This window comes from Lutra lutra, chromosome 15, assembly GCF_902655055.1.
Source record: "Lutra lutra chromosome 15, mLutLut1.2, whole genome shotgun sequence".
Lineage (NCBI taxonomy): Eukaryota > Metazoa > Chordata > Mammalia > Carnivora > Mustelidae > Lutra > Lutra lutra.
Window position 1 is genome coordinate 42,976,442 of NC_062292.1, and position 18,084 is coordinate 42,994,525.

The window sequence follows — 18,084 nt, forward strand, 5'->3', positions numbered from 1 at the left end:
GAGGAGGGTGTCAGGGGAAGAAAACACAAGATAATATGAAGGTACATCAAAAGGAGCCATCTAAAAGAGTTCCCAGGGGCAAAGTTAGAACAATTTCAGCATAAAAATAAATAATTATGATATAAATTTGTATATCAAAGAACAAAGTAAATATTCTTGAGTCCATACCAACAAGTGAATAAAATGGAAGAAAGGGAGAACTCTTCCTTCCTGATCAATTCTGAATAATAAATATAGAAGAAAGAAGAAAATCACTGCTAAGTTACCACAGAACTGTATGTTAACTATACTGGAATTAAAATAAAAACTTAATAATAAAAAGAAGACCCCACAGAATAATTGCTGAATGCTCATGAATGCTAAAATTAGTGGATGACACTTTAAAGAGAAATAAGATAGTTGCATAGCTTCAAAGATCTCCCCCCAAATATTTATACATTACTATGATGACTCTAACACGTCTGTCCACAAATTAGTCAATACTTCCCCCGGAAGTTAATTCCCCTTCCCTTTGGTGTGGAGTGTGGGCTGGATTTAGTGACCCTTTTCCAACAAATAGACTATGGAAAGGCCGGTGGGGGTGGAGGGGGGGCAAATTTAGACCAGAAAAACTTGGCAGACACCACATTAACCATGTGATCAAGATTAATTCGATGGTAATAAGTCAGGTTGTTTTATGATCAAGGAGAAGGGTACTTCACTTCTGTAGTATTCTTCCCCCAATTCCACAAAACCCCATTCTTTTTCTTTTTTTTTTTTAAGATTTTATTTGTTTGTTTGGCAGACAGAGATCACAAGTAGACTGAGAGGCAGGCAGAGAGAGAGGAGGAAGCAGGCTCCCTGCTGAGCAGAGAGCCCAACTCGGGGCTCCATCCCAGGACCCTGGGATCATGACCTGAGCCGAAGGCAGAGGCTTTAACCCACTGAGCCACCCAGGCGCCCCCAAAAACCCATTCTTATCATGAGAAAAAAGTCAGAAAATCTAGATTGCCTAACCTTCTACAAATACCTGACCTGAACTCTTAACCATGGTAAAAGTCACGAAAGACAAGGAAACACTAAGAAACTGTCACAGGGGGCGCCTGGGTGGCTCAGTGGGTTAAGCCTCTGACTTCGGCTCAGGTCATGATCCCAGGATCCTGGGATCGAGCTCCGCATCAGGCTCTCTGCTCAGCAGGGAACCTGCTTCCCCCCTCTCTCTTTCTGCCTTTCTGCCTACTTGTGATCTCTGTCTGTCAAAAAATAAAATATTGGGGCGCCGGGGTGGCTCAGTGGGTTAAGCCACTGCCTTCGGCTCAGGTCATGATCTCAGGGTCCTGGGATCGAGTCCCGCATCGGGCTCTCTGCTCAGCAGGGAGCCTGCTTCCCTTCCTCTCTCTCTGCCTGCCTCTCTGCCTACTTGTGATCTCTGTCTGTCAAATAAATAAATGAAATCTTAAATAAATAAATAAATAAATAAATAAATAAATAAATAAAATGATATATATGTATATCAAAAAAAAAAAAAAAAGAAACTGTCACAGGGTAGAGGACACCAAAGAGGCCTGATGACTAAATATAGAATAATGGTAACTTGGATTGGATCCTGGTACAGAAAAAGGACATTAGTGGGAAAAAAAATGATAGCACTCAAAAGTCCACATTTTAGTAAATAGTATTACACTGATGTTAGTTTCTTAGTTTTGATCATTGTATCATGGTTATGGAAGATGTTAGCGGGGGAAGCTCGATGAGGGATGTATAGAAATTCTCTCCTATTTTTGTGACTCTTCTGTAAATTATTCCCAAATTAAAAAAAATAATTTTAAAGCATGGATAAAGTGAAGACATCTAGTTACAACCCACTTAAAGAAATATGCCTTGTCTCTTCTTCTGCAAAACGGGTATAACATTAAAGCATATGCTAGTATAATTGTTCTGGGTATTTTGATTTTCTGCATTGTTTTGTTAACATATTTGATCAGTCTCCCTATTAATCTGTATCACTTTGCCCACAGGAAAATATATTTAAGTCCTTTGTATCCACCGTATATCTTAGCCCAAGGCCCAAGGTGGAGGCCGGTTATCGATAATTGATGATTGACGATACGTTTTCAGCACATGTACTTAGGCCATAAAATGTTGAGGGAGGTTTTTTCCCTGTTGTTCAGGAATCCAGGCTAAGGCCTAAAGCTGGGTATAAAACACCCCACATTCTGAATTTAGCATGCCATGAGCTGTTAGGCATCAGCCTAGGGTTTACTGAGAACAGGAAATAAATCCTACCAAACACTGCCTCCACCACCCATGTCCCTGCTCCATGGCCGAGGGGTTGGAGGCCAGCCTTTGAGGAGTTTTCTGGTCAGGAAGAGAGGTTCTTTCCTCCTTCCCTGTCCCCATCCCTGGGCCAGTCACCACCTTCTTCTGCAGAGCGCCTTGCACCCTTGGGAAAGGAAGAAGACAGTGTTGTCAGAACGGGTGGGGGGGGTGGTTCTGTGAAGCAGCCAGTCACCCACTGTTGGGCAGAACTGTAATAAAAGTATCACCAGGGGAAGGTGACTGGGCCTGGGCCACTCAACAGGGTGCCAGGTAAGGGGCCTCTAAGATGCCTCTGTTAGGTGTAGACCGTCTGAGGTGGCCTTACAAGCACTTGGGAGGGTACTGTAGACCGAATATGTGTGTGCCCCCCAAAATTCATATGTTGAAACCCCCATGTGATGGTAGTAGGAAGTGGGGGCCTTTGGGAGGTGATTAGATAAGAGGGTGGAGCTCTCAGGAATGGGATTAGTGCTTTTTTTAAAAAACATTTTATTTATTTGACAGAGAGAGAGAGAGATCACAAGTAGGCAGAGGCAGGCAGAGAGAGAGGAGGAAGCAGGCTCCCTGCCGAGCAGAGAGCCTGATTCGGGGCTCGATCCCAGGACTCTGGGATCATGACCTGAGCCAAAGGCAGAAGCTTTAACCCACTGAGCCACCCAGGCTCCCCAAGGAGTTAGTGCTTTTATAAGACCCCAGAAAGATACTCTGTCTGTCCCTTCTGCCACGTGAGGAGGACACATGGAGAAGACAGCCATCTGTGAACTGGGAAGCAGGCCTCACCAGACACCATATCCGCCGGCATCTTGATCTCGGACTTCCCAGCCTCCAGAATGTTGAGAAATAAATGTTGTTTATGCCACGCAGTCTATGGTTTTTGTTAGAGCAGCCTGAACAGACTCAAACAATGGGATAAAGGCAGATGGTTCCAGGATCTAACTCTCCCACACCTGGTGACAGTATCGTGGGCAGATTCCTTCAGGGCTGTCAGGTTCACCTCACCAGTAACCAGCGTTGACATTCCTGCCTCACAGGACGCACCATGTCTGGGCTACTGGCCAGTCGGGGCACTGCAGGGAAGCAAGGACAAGCCCAGAGAGGGGCGAAACCCAACCTGGTCAAGTAAGGAGACGGGAGGGTCAGAGGGGAGAATGAAGACTTGAGCAGAACTGAATCTTACATAATGGCTTGACAGAATTCTCACAGCCAGGAGGAGAATGAAAAATGAAGCGATCAAAATGAGACTTTGCAAAGAGGGCTACCGCCCAGTAAGAAAGGGAAGTTCAACCAACCACCTTCAGGGGGCAGGCCTTGGAAAAAATAAAGCCAGCTTATGTCTATACCCCAAGAAGCCAGTTGTACTTAATGTACGTTCTCCCAAATTAAGAATGAGTACTAAACTGTATGAAATAGTAAACTTCCTGTTTATTTCTTGTTCTGAGCTTTTTTACAAACAAGTGAATGAAAAACTGTGTAGGACATTATAATTCGTGCTTTCCCTTTATAGTTTCATTCTTCTCACATTAGTTGCCAGGAAATTTTGAGTTAAATTGAATGCCCGAGTGCGGTAACTGGCTCCTCTCCTGAGCTGGACAAGGTGAAGGAGGAGGTAATTTTTTCAAGATAAGGATGAGGAAGTAGGAACATAACAAATCCGTTATGATTCCTTAATTATTTAAATATAATAAATCAATTATTCGAGTTTGTATTATTTTGATTGGACCTCATTCAGAACACTGTTTAGTACGAAATGCAGTTTGCTAAGTCTCCTTCCTCTTTATAATTCATGCTTTAAGGGTGAGCAGAAGACAGAGGTGAGCAGCTTCCTCCCTGGGCACTCCCTTAGCATCATGGTGCTTTGTTATCACTTCCGGTTTCCCTGTGGGCTGAGGGCCTGTAGTGACGTGCGAATACTTCCAGAAAATCTGACTCTTAAAGCAATTGATAAGCAGGGATTACAGAAAGAAGGCAATAGTGTTCTAGCACGGATGACCTACCATATCCTTTCTCACTTCCCTTTCTTCTTTATGTTAGTTTTAACCACTTATGTCAAAAATGGCATGGCAAGAAAGGGAAAAATAAGGCAACCCATAGTTTGTTTTGTTTTGTTTTTCCTTTCAGTCTTCCCTTTCTCATCAGTTAAGTTAACGGTGGAGACTGTTGGTAGAATGTGGGCGTATCAAGAAGTGGAATTAACGATTCTGACTCATCATCTCCTGTCTCCCTCTTATAAGGATCCTTGTCATTACATGGGGCCCACTCAGATAACCCAGGATAATCTCATCTCAAAGTTCTTAACTTAATCACACTGTAAAGTCCTTCTTACTATGTAAGGTCACATATTCACAGGTTCCAGGGATTAAGATGTGAACACATTTTGTCCCCCACGACTGCACAGCAGATCAGTATCTGATGACACACGAACATGATAATATCTGAAACGAGTTATAAGACTCAAAAGATGTGCGTGCACACACACACACACACACACACACACACACACACACACTCACACATCCTGGGTTTTAAAAGATGAGAAAGTAAGAAGAACGCTGTTAAGCCGGTGCACTTGCTGATCTCCTGATGAACTGATTTAGATTAGGTACCAGATACAGCATTAATTTAGAGGAAGTACTTCCTTTCCTGGAAGTCACAGCAAACATCAAAGCAGAAGGCAGCCACAGAAAACCACCAATGCTCTGCCCGAGAGATAGCAGGCAGACACCTCAGAGAAGGTCTCCACTGGCACTCAGATGCCGAGAACCTCTGACGGAAACTCGGGTTTGTGCCAGGTGTCCTGGAGATCTCTAAGAGGGGAAATCCATTCTTTTTCTTTTTTTTTTTTTAAGATTTTATTTATTTATTTGACAGATACAGATCACAAGTAGGTAGAGAAGCAGGCAGAGAGAGGGGAGGAAGCAGGCTCCCTGCCTAGCAGAGAGCCCAATGCGGGGCTTGATCCCAGGACCCTGGGATCATGACCTGAGCCGAAGGCAGAGGCTTTAACCCACTGAGCCACCCAGGTGCCCCAGGAAATCCATTCTTGATGATCCCAAGTCAAGACATAATTCTTGCAGGGTATTCTAATTTTGCAGAATCTCACATGAAAAGAATATGTGTTCAGATGTTGTTCAGTGGAGTACTCTGCAAACACCAGTTAGGTCAAGTTGATCGGTAGTGCTTTTCAGGTCATCGACACCCTTACTGATTTTCCTTCCGTGGGTTCTAGCAATTACTCAGAGAGAAGTGTTGAAGTCTTCAAATGTAATTGTTGATTTTTCTATTTACCCATTCAGCTTTACTCCTTTTGTCTGCACGTATTTTGACATTCTGTTGTTATTTGCATGCACGTTTAGGATGGTTAGGTCTTCTTGGTGAATTGACTTCCATCATCAGATGATGGCCCTCTTTATCGCCGGCCATCTTCTTTGTTCTGGAGTGTACTTCATCTGACATTAATGTAACCACGACCCCTTCCTCCCTTCCTTCCTTTCACTTAAAAATTTTAAAACCTTTTTATTTTGAAATAATTTTAGACTTACAGAAAAGTTCCAAAAATAATGCAGAGATTTCCCACATACATTTCAGCGAACGTTCTCAAATGTTAACACCTTGCATAACTTTGATATGATGATGAAAACAGAGTGACTAACATTGGTACAGTATAATTAATCAACTTACACACTTTCCCAGGATTTTATCACCTTTTCACCGATGTCCTTTCTCTGTTCCAGGATCCATTCCAGGATCCCACAGAACATGTACTTACACAACTTCTCCTCCAATCCATGGCAATTCCTCCCTATTGCCTTGTCTTTTGTGACCTATTATTTCTTCTAACGTTATTCTGCATCAGTCTGTCTCTTCTCTTCTTTGGAAATCCAATGGCATAAATATTAGAACTTTTGTGTTTTTAAAGATTTTGTTTTTTATGTAATCTCCGCACCTAATGTGGGACTCGAACTTACAACCCTGAGATCAAGAGTTGCATGCTCTACAGACCAGGCCTGCCAGGCACCTCAATATTTAGAACTTTTGGTATTGTTCCACAGATCCCTGGGATTCTATTCTTTTTTCTTCCTGATTGTTTTTCTCTTTGTTCTTTAGATTGAATATGTTCTATTGATCTATTTTCGGGTTCATTGACTCTCTCTTTTATCATCTCTATTCTGCTGTTAGCCCATCAAATGAATTTTTTAATTTCACATATTGCATTTTTTCAGATCTAAAATTGTTCTGTTTGGTTATTTATAGTTTCTAATTCTCTACCAAAAATGTCTATCTTTCCATTCATTTCAGGCATGTTTACCCTTAGTTCATGAAGCACAGTTGCTTCCCTACTTTAAAGTCTGCATGGCAATTCCAAGTTCAAGGTCATCTCGGGTTGGCATTTGTTAGTTATTTCTGGAGAACTAGTCACACTTTCTTATTCTTTTTATGTTAAGTAATTTTATATTGTATCCTAGATTTTTTTTTAAAGATTTTGTTTATTCATTTTTAACTAAACTCTACACCCAATGTGGGGCTTGAAATCACGATCCTGAGATCAAGAGTCCCATGCTCCAGGGACTGAGCCAGCCAGGTACCCCAATCCTAGATATTTTTAATATTTGTTGTATAAACTCTGGGTACAATTAAAGTCCTCTGAAGAATTATTTGTTCCAGCAGATAATCAACCCAGTTAAGTTCACACTGCTAGTGATGCTTCATGTTCTATGGGCAGTGGTGTCACTATTGGCTCAGTTCTCAAAAACTTTTCTATGCTGGTTTGGGTCTGATCCATTCAAGCACAGGTCGAGTGTGATCCCATGGTGTGGACGTTTTCCTATACAAAATTAGGTGGCCCTCTGCTCCTTCTCTTCTCCTCATGAGTTCTCCTGGATCCCAGGCCCTCGGAGCCACCTTTTTGGTGCCTCTGTTCACATAGGATATCAACTGGAATTTGGCCTGACCTGGTGGCCTGACCTGCCACCAAAGCACAGCTCCACAGGAAGGGCCCATCTTCAGGGAAAAGCTGAGAGAGGGGGAAAAAAATAAGGATTATATACATACATTCTCTTCAGTCTCCTCTTCCTGGTTCTTCTTTCCAGAAAGATGCAGTTTCCACCATAGGCTTCGACTCTTCTCTCCCCTTCCCTCAACACTCGTTCATTTTTGCAACTAGTACCTGCCCTCAGGCCAAAACTATGAGAAAAAAGGAAAAATTTGAAAGCACAAGATTCTTTTCTGTAGCTCACTTCTCTCCACAATTCATCTCCTTTTGTTGATTTTCAAGATCCTTGTATGCTTACTTTTTTTTTTTAGATTTATTTATTGATTTGAGAGAGAACAGGAGGAGGGTCAGACAGAGACGGAAAGCATCTCAACCAGGCTCCCCACAGAGCATGGAGCCCAACACAGGGCTCAGTCCCACCATCCAGAGATCACGACTTGAGCCGAAATCAAGAGTCAGGCGCTTAACCAACTGAGCTACCCGGGTGCCCTCTCATATATTTGCTTTTTATGATGTGTCCAGAGTTTTTAGTTGTAATCCATACAACACAGTGGCTGTAGTGGGCTTATTCCATCTTGGACAGAACCAAAAGCCTTACTTCTATTATTTTTATGTGGAATTATTTGATGAAAATGAAAATGGTTGGCTCATTCAGCCCCATGCAGTCCATTTTGGAAACTCTTGTATCTTCCATCAGACATAATTTCTCCCAGAATGAAAGCAGTTTGGATAATATTCTTGGAAAGGTGATAGTTGGGATGTTCCATAGAAAGGTCAGGAACCACCGATCTGACAAGCTATAGTTTAAGTTCTGGCCACTCTGTAACCAGGGGTCAGCAGAAACACATTCAGCTGGCTACCTCATTGGACCAGGGTAGATTTCTTTTTAATGCTATTCTCAGCAGGCTTAGCCTCTTAGTTAACTAGAAAATCATAAAATTCTGCTATCCCCTGTTTTCTGTGTGTTAAGACCTATTAGGTTGCATTGTCTGTGTGCCTAGGGCCACCAAGCAATTCATCAACCACTCGGTTCCTTTTCCTGACTCTTCGTCTCTCCAGCTTTCACGTGTTGGCACTCCATGGCTGGGACCTGCATCTCTTTCCTCTGGCCTGATTCTATCCCTAGGTGACCACTTCTCCTTCCATGGCAAGAATGGTCTGTGTGTGGGTTTATGACTTCCCTAAATTCCACATATCCCATCTAATTACCTACTGGACATCTCTACCCAGCTCTTGGATAGTATCTCAAGAGTCATATATCTAAAGCAAAGATCTTGGGATGCCTGGGTGGCTCAGTTGGTTAAGCCACTGCCTTGGGCTCAGATCATGATCCTGGGGCCTTGGGATCGAGTTCCACATCAGACTCCTTGCTCAGCGGGGAGTCTGCTTCTCCTTCTGCCTCTGCCTGCCACTCTGCCTGCTCGTGTTCTCATTCTCTCTGACAGGTGAATGAATAAAATCTTTAAAAATAATTAAATAAATCAAATATCTTAATTCCCCATGTCTAGATCTGGTTCTCCGCCGTCTTCCGCATCCTAATAAATTGCCTACCATCTCCTCGGCATCTACTTGCTTGGGCCCCAAACCCAGGAGTCATCCCTGACATCGTGTAAGGCTTGTTTCTGTCTCCAAGCTGCCCCCTCTCTGCTTCTGCCCACAGCCATTACCTCCGCTGTCATGTCTCTCCTAGATGGCAGCAAAAGTGCCCTGACTGCTTTACCCACTTCCTCCAGCCTTTGTACAGAGAGTCTTTCCCTCTGTATAGCACATTCTACAGCAGAAATCACATCACTTTGCGTAAAGCCCTTACATGGCTTCCTTTGGCAACTAGAATAAACCCAGATGTCCTTTTGTGGTCTCAGAGGTGCCGTGTGACCTGGCCCTGTCTCCATCCTCCTTTCTCACCGTTCTTCCATACGCCCCAGGAAGAAGACCGGGAGAGTCTCTGGTCACAGAAGCCATGTGGAGAGAGTGTTTCCAAGAATGATTGGTCCCTGTGGCCAGTGAGGCTGAGGAGCTGAGTGAGAAGGGGCACAGACAAGGTATCTGAATTAGCCCACTTGGAGGAGTTGGTGACTTCACTTCTGCCATTACTAAAGTGTGTTGTTCTGAGGAGTATGGCTTATGAAGAGTCTGTATCCAAGACATCATCAGTCTGAGTTCAAATGACTTTACTTCTGCAGCGATAGTCTATCAGTCATTCTCAAACCTCAGTGTTTATTAGAATCACCCGGAAAGCTTATTAAACTACAGCTTTTCTGATTCATTAGGATTGACACTTTGCATTCCTTTTTTTTTTTAAAGATTTTATTTATTTATTTATTTATTTATTTATTTATTTATTTATTTGACAGAGACGGGGAGAGAGAGAAGACAGTGAGAGAGGGAACACAAGCAGGGGGAATGGGAAAGGGAGAAGCAGGCTTCCAGCAGAGCAGGGAGCCGAATGTGGGGCTCGATCCCAGGACCCTGGGATCATGACCTGAGCTGAAGGCAGAGGCTTAATGACTGAGCCACCCAGGCGTTCCCTGACACTGCATTCCTAACAACATTCCAGATGTTGCTGAACCTCATCCTGTTTGACAAATAGGAAGTTACAGTCTTTTCTAAGGGTTACCTTCTGCTCTTTTTTGAGAATCCCCATGGTGCCTCTGTGTCTGTGAATAGTCTGGGTCACTGTTTGCTACTTCAGCACCCTGGTGAGAAGGAGACCAGAATACCCTGGGAGCTAGGCTCTGCAATTCCCGGTCTCTAACAGCCCCTAATAGATGCCACTCTGACCAAGTCACCCATGACTGCTGGCCTCTGCCCAGCTCGGGGCAGCCAAGCACCTGCTGTGGCTGCTAATAATGGAATCACAGATCCACCACTCAGTAGAACTAGAAACCTGTTAATGTCACTGGTGTCAGTTTCTTGGCTTAAATCCCAGAAGTCCTGAAGGAATCGAACTCTAGTTTCCTGACTTCTATAGGCCTTAATGTAGGCATCCCTACAGTTCCCCAGATGGTAAAACTTCAGTGTGGTGGGAAGGAACATGCTCCAACCCTACTAAACCCAGTCAGGGCCACACCACAGCAAAGGCTGCCCCGCTTTCCCAGAGGTGAGCTCACTCAGTTCACACACATACACTACTCTAGCGTTGCCTCCCACCACCTCCACCGGAACTCACCTCTGGTGCACACACGACACACCATTAAAGGGGCAGCCCTGTAGGACATTAAGTTGAGTCTGGGTCACTGGCCCCAGATCTATTTTCCCTCATAGGGATTTTTCTCTTGAGAAACTGCCCCTCCTTTCCTGAAGTCCAACTTCAGGGGGTCTTCCCCACCTATCAGTCATGTCTTTGCAGCCTTGAATCTCGGTGATGGGGTTGGGGGGGGCGGTCAGAGTTCCTGGTGCCTCTGTTTTGTGGGATGGGTTCGTTTCTGAATAAATTTGTGGCTGCAGAAAGATACAAGGGATTTCACCACGATTCACTGATGAAGGAAAACAAATCACCAAAGCAAGCAGATACACTGGAGGAAAGTCATTGTCAAACTCCTCTCCACAAGAAGACAAGGTCCGCCCGGGGCCAGTAAAGCATTAACATATACATGGTACAGATGTTCAAGAAATGATAGGCATTACTATTATTGCCTGTTTCTGCCCTACAAATGCATTCTTCTCCCCAACCCAGTTTCTCCTTGGGGTTTCCTGCCCATCCCAGGGCCACAACCCTAATCTCCACTCTCTTTTCTTCCCACCCAACTTGTGCCTAGCGCTTGACTACCTGATCTCTGTCCCTCCAGCATCTCTCTCCCCAAGTCCATTTTGTCCTACCCTTCCCTTAAACAAAAAACAACAGGTCCCTATTTGTAATCATCCAAACTCCTCTCCCTGGCCTTCCAACCCTGCTCCCTTATCTCTCCAATCTTAGCATGTCTTCCCCCAAATCCATCCAAACACACATCAAATGCCTTCAGGCACTGCGACTACAAAGATGAACAAGATGTTGCTGCTCTCAGTGAGCTCACTGTGTACAGAAGGAAGCAAATGAGCAATAAGCCAACTCCTAAGAAGTAAGAAAGCCTAGGCTGCTAGATCCCAGTCAATAGGTTGATTGAGGGGGGAGAAGAGGCATTTGAGGCAGAAGAAAGTAGATGTGCAAAAGCATGGGGGCCTGAGGAGAAGAACACACTGAGGTCACTCCAGGTCATTCAACATGACGGAGCAAAGAGCTAGAGGAGAATGGTCCGACAATTTGGGGGAATGAAGAAGTAGGCAGGAGTAAGATTTTGCATATTAGTAGATATCCACAGAAGCTTAGGATTGATCCTAAGGATAATGGGCCATAGCGGAAGGATTTTCAGTAGGGAAGTAAATTTTAATCCTACTATACAGGTTTGAAATTGCTCTGATTCATGGACAAGTCCAAATTAAGGGACATGTTTAAAATGTGTTTTGGGGGGGGCCTGGGTGGCTCCGTCATCAGTTAAGCATCTGCCTTTGGCTCAGGTCATGATACCCAGATCTTGGGATTGAGTACCAGGTGGGGCTCCCTGTCCAGACGGGAGTCTACTTTTCCTTTTCCCTCCGATGCTCCCTCTGCTTGTCCTTTCTCTCGCTCGCTCTCTCTTCCAAATAAGTAAATAAAACTTTTAAAAAACTAAAATAAAATTGTTTTAAGGATCTTACAATACAGAGAGATTGGTATTTGTGAACATGGAAGGAAAGCTAAGAGGAGTGACTAGTATAGTTTTGATTATACCGCATGAATCAGAGTCTGTCCTATAAAAACAGTAATTAGGCAGTCCATCAGGGAATGCAAAATTAGTCATAACTGGCATAATCGCCCTTCATTTTGCATAATACTGTGTATCTGCCAAGAATCAGTATTAATTCATTCATCACAGTGATAGGCAAGTTTGAAGAAGCAGCTTCCAATTAGTGTAGGACAATACAAGGGAACTCTGCCTCCTCTCATGGGATGGATTAGATTACCTATTCAAATTATATGCATTGAAAAAATGTGAGTAAATTAATACATAAACACTGTGTAAAACTCAAACACCAAAAGCCAGTGAAAAGTAAGCTTCTCCCCATGCCACCTAGCAGGTTCTTCGCCCCCTTGACCTTCCCCAGAGGCAACTACTCTTGTAAATTCTTCTGAAGATCATTCTATAATACACAAATGGTAAAAATTTATAATGGTCCTTTGCGTGTTTATACACATTAATACAGGTGCACAGCGCAAAGCGCATCCTTGCTCTTCATGACAGCATAGAACTTCATTGTGCAGCTGCACTACTTTGAATCTAGTCATTACCATATTTATTGGTTAAGTCACAGCCATGTACGTATGTCATTTCTGCTCGTGTGTGAGTACAAGTACAGGACAAACTTCTAGATGTAGAATTGCTGGGTCAAAGTATAGAGATGTCCATTTTTTTACTAGTTTTAATAACAAAAGTAACATATATAGTAAAACAAGATTCAAACCAGTACCAAAAAGTACAGTGAGAAGTTTCCTTTCTACCTCCCATACCCAACTCCACTTTCCTCCGTTCATCACTTTTAATAGATTCTCCAGAAAGTATTCCTTGCACAAGCGTGTGGGTGTGTGAGTGAGTGTGAGTGTGTGATGTTTAGATTATACCTGCATTTTATTTTTTATTTTTTGAATTTTATTTATTTGAAGAAATCGCTACACCCAGTGTGGGCCTTGAACTCAAGCCCAAGATCAAGAGTTGCGTGCTCTTCCAACCGAGCCCGCCAGGCGCCCTTGTACTTGCATTTTGAAAGAGAAATTCTGTGGTTTTGCAAGATGAGACAGGGCAAGGTGGAGAAGCAGCAAAACCAATGAAGAAGTATGGGAGCAATCCCGAAAAATGAGCAAAGAATTTTATCATTCTACAAGCAGAAGCAATGGGGATGGAAAAGAAAAATGCAGATTCAAGAGATATTTAGGAGGCCAAGTCCATAAGGTTCTTAAGCATTTGGACAGGGGAGGTGAGGAAAAGAGAGGCGTTCTTGTTCATTCCCAGATTTCTAACCTCAGTAACTGGGTGGATGGTGGGTGGTGCCCTCCACTAAGACAAAGACGTCAGGAAGAGGAGGAGATGTGGGAGACATGAGGTGATGATTTCGTTTTGGTAAGCTGAATTTAAAATGACTCTGAAACATGCAAATGAAGATTCCTGTAGGCAGCTGGACGGCGATCTGGGTCAGAGATACAGGTCTGAGTCACCACATAAAATTAATTCATAGTTGAAACCAAGGAAAGGGGTGGATAACCCAGAGACAGAATGCAGTGTGAGAAAAGATGAGGGCTGAGGACTGAATCCTGGAAAACACTAATGATTAAGTGAGAGACAGAGAAAGAGGAACATGCAAAAAGACTAGAGAACAGGCAGCCAGAGAATCTGGAAGGAAACCAAGGTCCCATTTTGTTCTTTAAAACTATGGGAGGGGGAGTTTAAAGAAAGAAAAAAGGGCGGTACCTGGGTGGCACAGTCCATTAAGCATCCGACTCCTGATTTTGGCTCAGGTCATGATCTCAGGGTCTTGAGATCATTTCCACTATCAGTGTGCTTGGGATTCTCTCCCTCTCTCTCCCTCTTCCCCTCCCCTGACCTCCTGGCATGCGCATGCATACACTCTCTCTCTGTCTAAAAAAAAAAAAGAAAGAAAAGAAAAATGCTGAATGAGTGTCAAATGATTGTATAATGATTTGGAGTTGGACAGACGTGGGTGTGAAGCCTGACTTTGCTATTCACTAGCAATGACCCTTGGAGTCATCGCTAGAACTTTGTGTTTGTAAAAGAAGGTTAAGGATAATTACTTATCTAATAGTAATAGATAATAGTAGTCATCTAACAGTAATTTTGAGGATTCAATTGAATGATGTATATAAAGAAACTGTGAGCATAGGGTCTGACACATGATAAACTGTCAGTATAAGCTGGTTACTAAGAAGAAGAAGAAAAATAGGCCCTGAGAAGGAGCCATTCAATATAAAACTTGACCCCACTGTAGTAATTTCAGAGAAGCCATGAGAATGTAAATCTAAATGAGATACACTGAATAGTGTATGTGGAGGTGAAAAAGTAGCCAAGGACGTTGGCAATTAAGATAAGATGAGGGGGGGCCTGGGTGGCTCAGTGGGTTGAGCCTCTGCCTTTGGCTCGGGTAGTGATCTCGGGGTCCTGGGATCGAGCTCTGCGTCGGGCTCTCTGCTCGGCGAGGAGCCTGCTTCCCCCCACCCCCTCTCTGCCTACCTCTTTGCCTACTTGTGATCTCTCTCTCTCTGTCAAATAAATAAATAAAATCTTTAAAAAAAAAGATATGATGAGAAATTAGGTGTGCCAGTGAAATATAAGGAATTGAGCATGAGACTTCCTCACCATCCAATTTCTCTTTTTATTTACTTATTTTTTAAACATTTTATTTATTCATTCATTTGACAGAGAGAGAGAGAGAGAAAGATCATAAGCAGGCAGAGAGCGAGGGGGAAGAAGGCTCACTGATGAGCAGAGAGCCCGATGTGGGGCTCGATCCCAGGACCCTGAGATCATGACCAGAACCAAAGGCAGAGGCTTAACCCACTGAGCCACCTAGGTGCCCCCAATTTTTCCTTTTAAATAGAAGGGGGAGTCTTGTATGTTTCTAGGCTTTGGGGAACAATTATAGAGAAACAAGTTTAAAATACAAGGGACTGAACATCACCACTATTTCAGTCTTCCTGAGACACAACTCTGCACACTTTTTTTTTTTTAAAGATTTTTTTATTTATTTGTCAGAGAGAGAGGAGAGCGAGCGAGCACAGGCAGACAGAATGGCAGGCAGAGGCAGAGGGAGAAGCAGGCTCCCCGCCAAGCAAGGAGCCCGATGTGGGACTCGATCCCAGGACGCTGGGATCATGACCTGAGCCGAAGGCAGCTGCTTAACCAACTGAGCCACCCAGGCGTCCCAGCACACTTTCTACCTTTCTACAAACTTTCTACCATTTTGTTCCTGTTCCAAACCTTTGAGGAACCCCTATTGTCTAAACAATATTATTCAAATGCCTTCCCAACATTCAAGGTCTTCCATATTCTTGCTCCCACCTACTTTTACAACGTTCTGTCTTTCTCTAACCTGGGGACTCCTCCAGTTGAATTTCTTTTTTTTTTAAGATTTTATTTATTTATTTGACAAACAGAGATCACAAGTAGGCAGAAAGGCAGGCAGAGAGAGAGGAAGGGGAGCAGGCTGCCTGTGGAGCAGAGAGCCTGATGCAGAGCTTGATCCCAGGACTCTGGGATCACGACCTGAGCCGAAGGCAGAGGCTTTAACCCACTGAGCCACCCAGGTGCCCCTCCAGTTGAATTTCTTTCCTCACTATTCAAGGGGTTTCCTTACATAGCTTCTTTCCTTGTCTTCACCTACCTCTCACTTCTGATCTATGTTCGGGCAACTCAAGACTTACTCCCTCCAGAAAGCATGTCCTGAAACACTGTACTTTTCCATGGCCACCTTCTCCTTTCTCAGACCAGCCCACAAAGTGATTTCTGTTGTTGCTGTTTTGTTTGGATTAGCTCTCAAGTTGAAGAATCAGAAATTTTCACATAAAAGTCTGAATTCCCAGTTTCTCTTTAAAAGTATGAAGATGTGGTGACAGTGAGTCTGCATCCCCCCCTGGCAAGAATGGGCTGTAGTTCATGGTAACAGCTGGCCCTTTGGCTAGGGCACAGACTCCAAGTTTTATCCTTGCAGCTGCTCACCATACCCATATACACATGTGCCTGGCTCGTCTAAGTATTTGAGTTTACAACACCAAATCTAAACCATGGCTGGACGCTTGGTGTGTGCTACTTGGTGGTTATTTAGCTTTATATTTATCACACCTTCCAGAAACTTCCAGATGGACATTTCCACACCTTAGGCCCATTCGGGATCCCCCACAAAGCCTACCACAGCAACCTAAACATAGGAGTATAGTTAGTGTAAGGAAATTGAGGATGATGAGGATGAATATTGGTCTGTCTTCTCTTAAATAACCCATCACCCAATAAAACCAGTTACCCCATTCCAAAATTAAACACCAAGGAAAAAAAGTTCCATATAAGTAAATAAAACCACCTAAGGACACACTGGGCGTGAAGAGGGGAAGGCAGTTCTAGGAAGGTTGATTTCGGTGAAACCAGTTCTGGTCTTGTAGCTAGAGCAAGATGCTGAAATGTATGTGTTTAAGGTTTCTTGCTAGAAGGCTCTGTTGGTCTCTATTTTCTCCCTCATGACAGACAGCCGAGCCCCAAAGGCAGGAAGGAAAAGAGGAGGAATGATGGATACTGGTAATCTACACTGAGTTGGAGACATGTAGGTGTAGAACTGGCTTTCAAGAATACTCCTATTATCCACTGTGTGGACTCATCTGGCATTATGACCCAAAGTCATAGGGCCAGAGGTCAGATCTTGATGTAAGGGCATATAGATTATGGAGGAGAGACAAGGTTTGAAATGTATGGAGGCAGAAGCTAGTCTGTGGAAAATTCTTTCAATCATCGCACTTATAAAATTGTCAGTGGAAGATTCAGTTATCACTAATACCCGCTATGGTAGCAAGCATCCAAGATAGGCCCCAGTGATCGCTGCCTCACATTATTCATACCCTGCTGAAACAAACTCAAAACAGCCTTACAGTGGAATGAGAACTGTTAAAAAGAATAAGGTAGGCCTCTAACCTCTGCTGACCACTAAAAGATATTCAAGATACACTGTACGGTGGGGGAAAAAGCAAACTGCAAAACAATATGGATAGTATGGATAGTTTAGCTTGTTCATATCTTAAAAATACTGTATTTCTTTCATTCTAAAACATGTAACCTTTCAACTTTTAACATCTCTGATTAATGAATGGCCCATCAGAGTTTAATTGGCTGGGGGTGTTGTTTGTTTTTGTTTTTGTTTGGTCTTAGAGTTCTATAAAATAAGATGTGTCTTACTGCTTTAGATTTGATGAAATATGATGAACTATATATAGTATGTCAATCAGAACAGAACTGCAGCTCCCAAAGCCGTGAGCTGAAAAACCCTTCAGCTGTTTGGCTAGCCTTCTGCTAAACTGAAAAACCCTAGGTGTTGTGGCACAGACAGAAACTGGTTATCAGAAACCTGTTTGTTAGGCCTGGTTGACATGGCAATCACAGAGTATTGTCCTGTAAGGCAGGGACTGGGGCTAGGATTCTAATGTTGTGTCCTCTCACTTTAAAAGGAGGTAAAAGCCCACGTGTGAGGACACCCCAGACTGCTCTGAGTGGTACTGGCTGAGGCTCCCACACCGAGCTGGTATCTGGCAGAACAAGCCTTGGGAGGAAATAAAAGGTGCCTGGAGTCCCATCTGCTTTACTGTCTAATGTATGCTTTCTTAGTGATAGAACTGTATCCTTTATCCAAGTTGGGTACGATGTTGTCACACAAGCAAGTTTTTTTGAGCCACTAACCCAGCAGGGATCTTAGGCTCCTACCCGATCAGAGTAGTAGATTTAGGCATATTTGCATACAAAAACGTTAGAAAGAATATATGCTAAATTAGTGAGAGATCATTTTGCAGGAATGAAATCAATGGAGAGTTAAATGTTCTATGGTTGCGTATTAAAAAATTTAAAAAACACTTATATGTATTACTTTTATAAGCAGAGGAAAAAAAGGTAAACACATTCAAATTGTAAAGTACAGAACAATGTTAATAATGAAGGAGCAGGCGACCACTGGTTTTTTCCCTCTTCCTACTCCAACACCCACGAACCTTGTAATGAGCATGAATTATTTTTTCAATA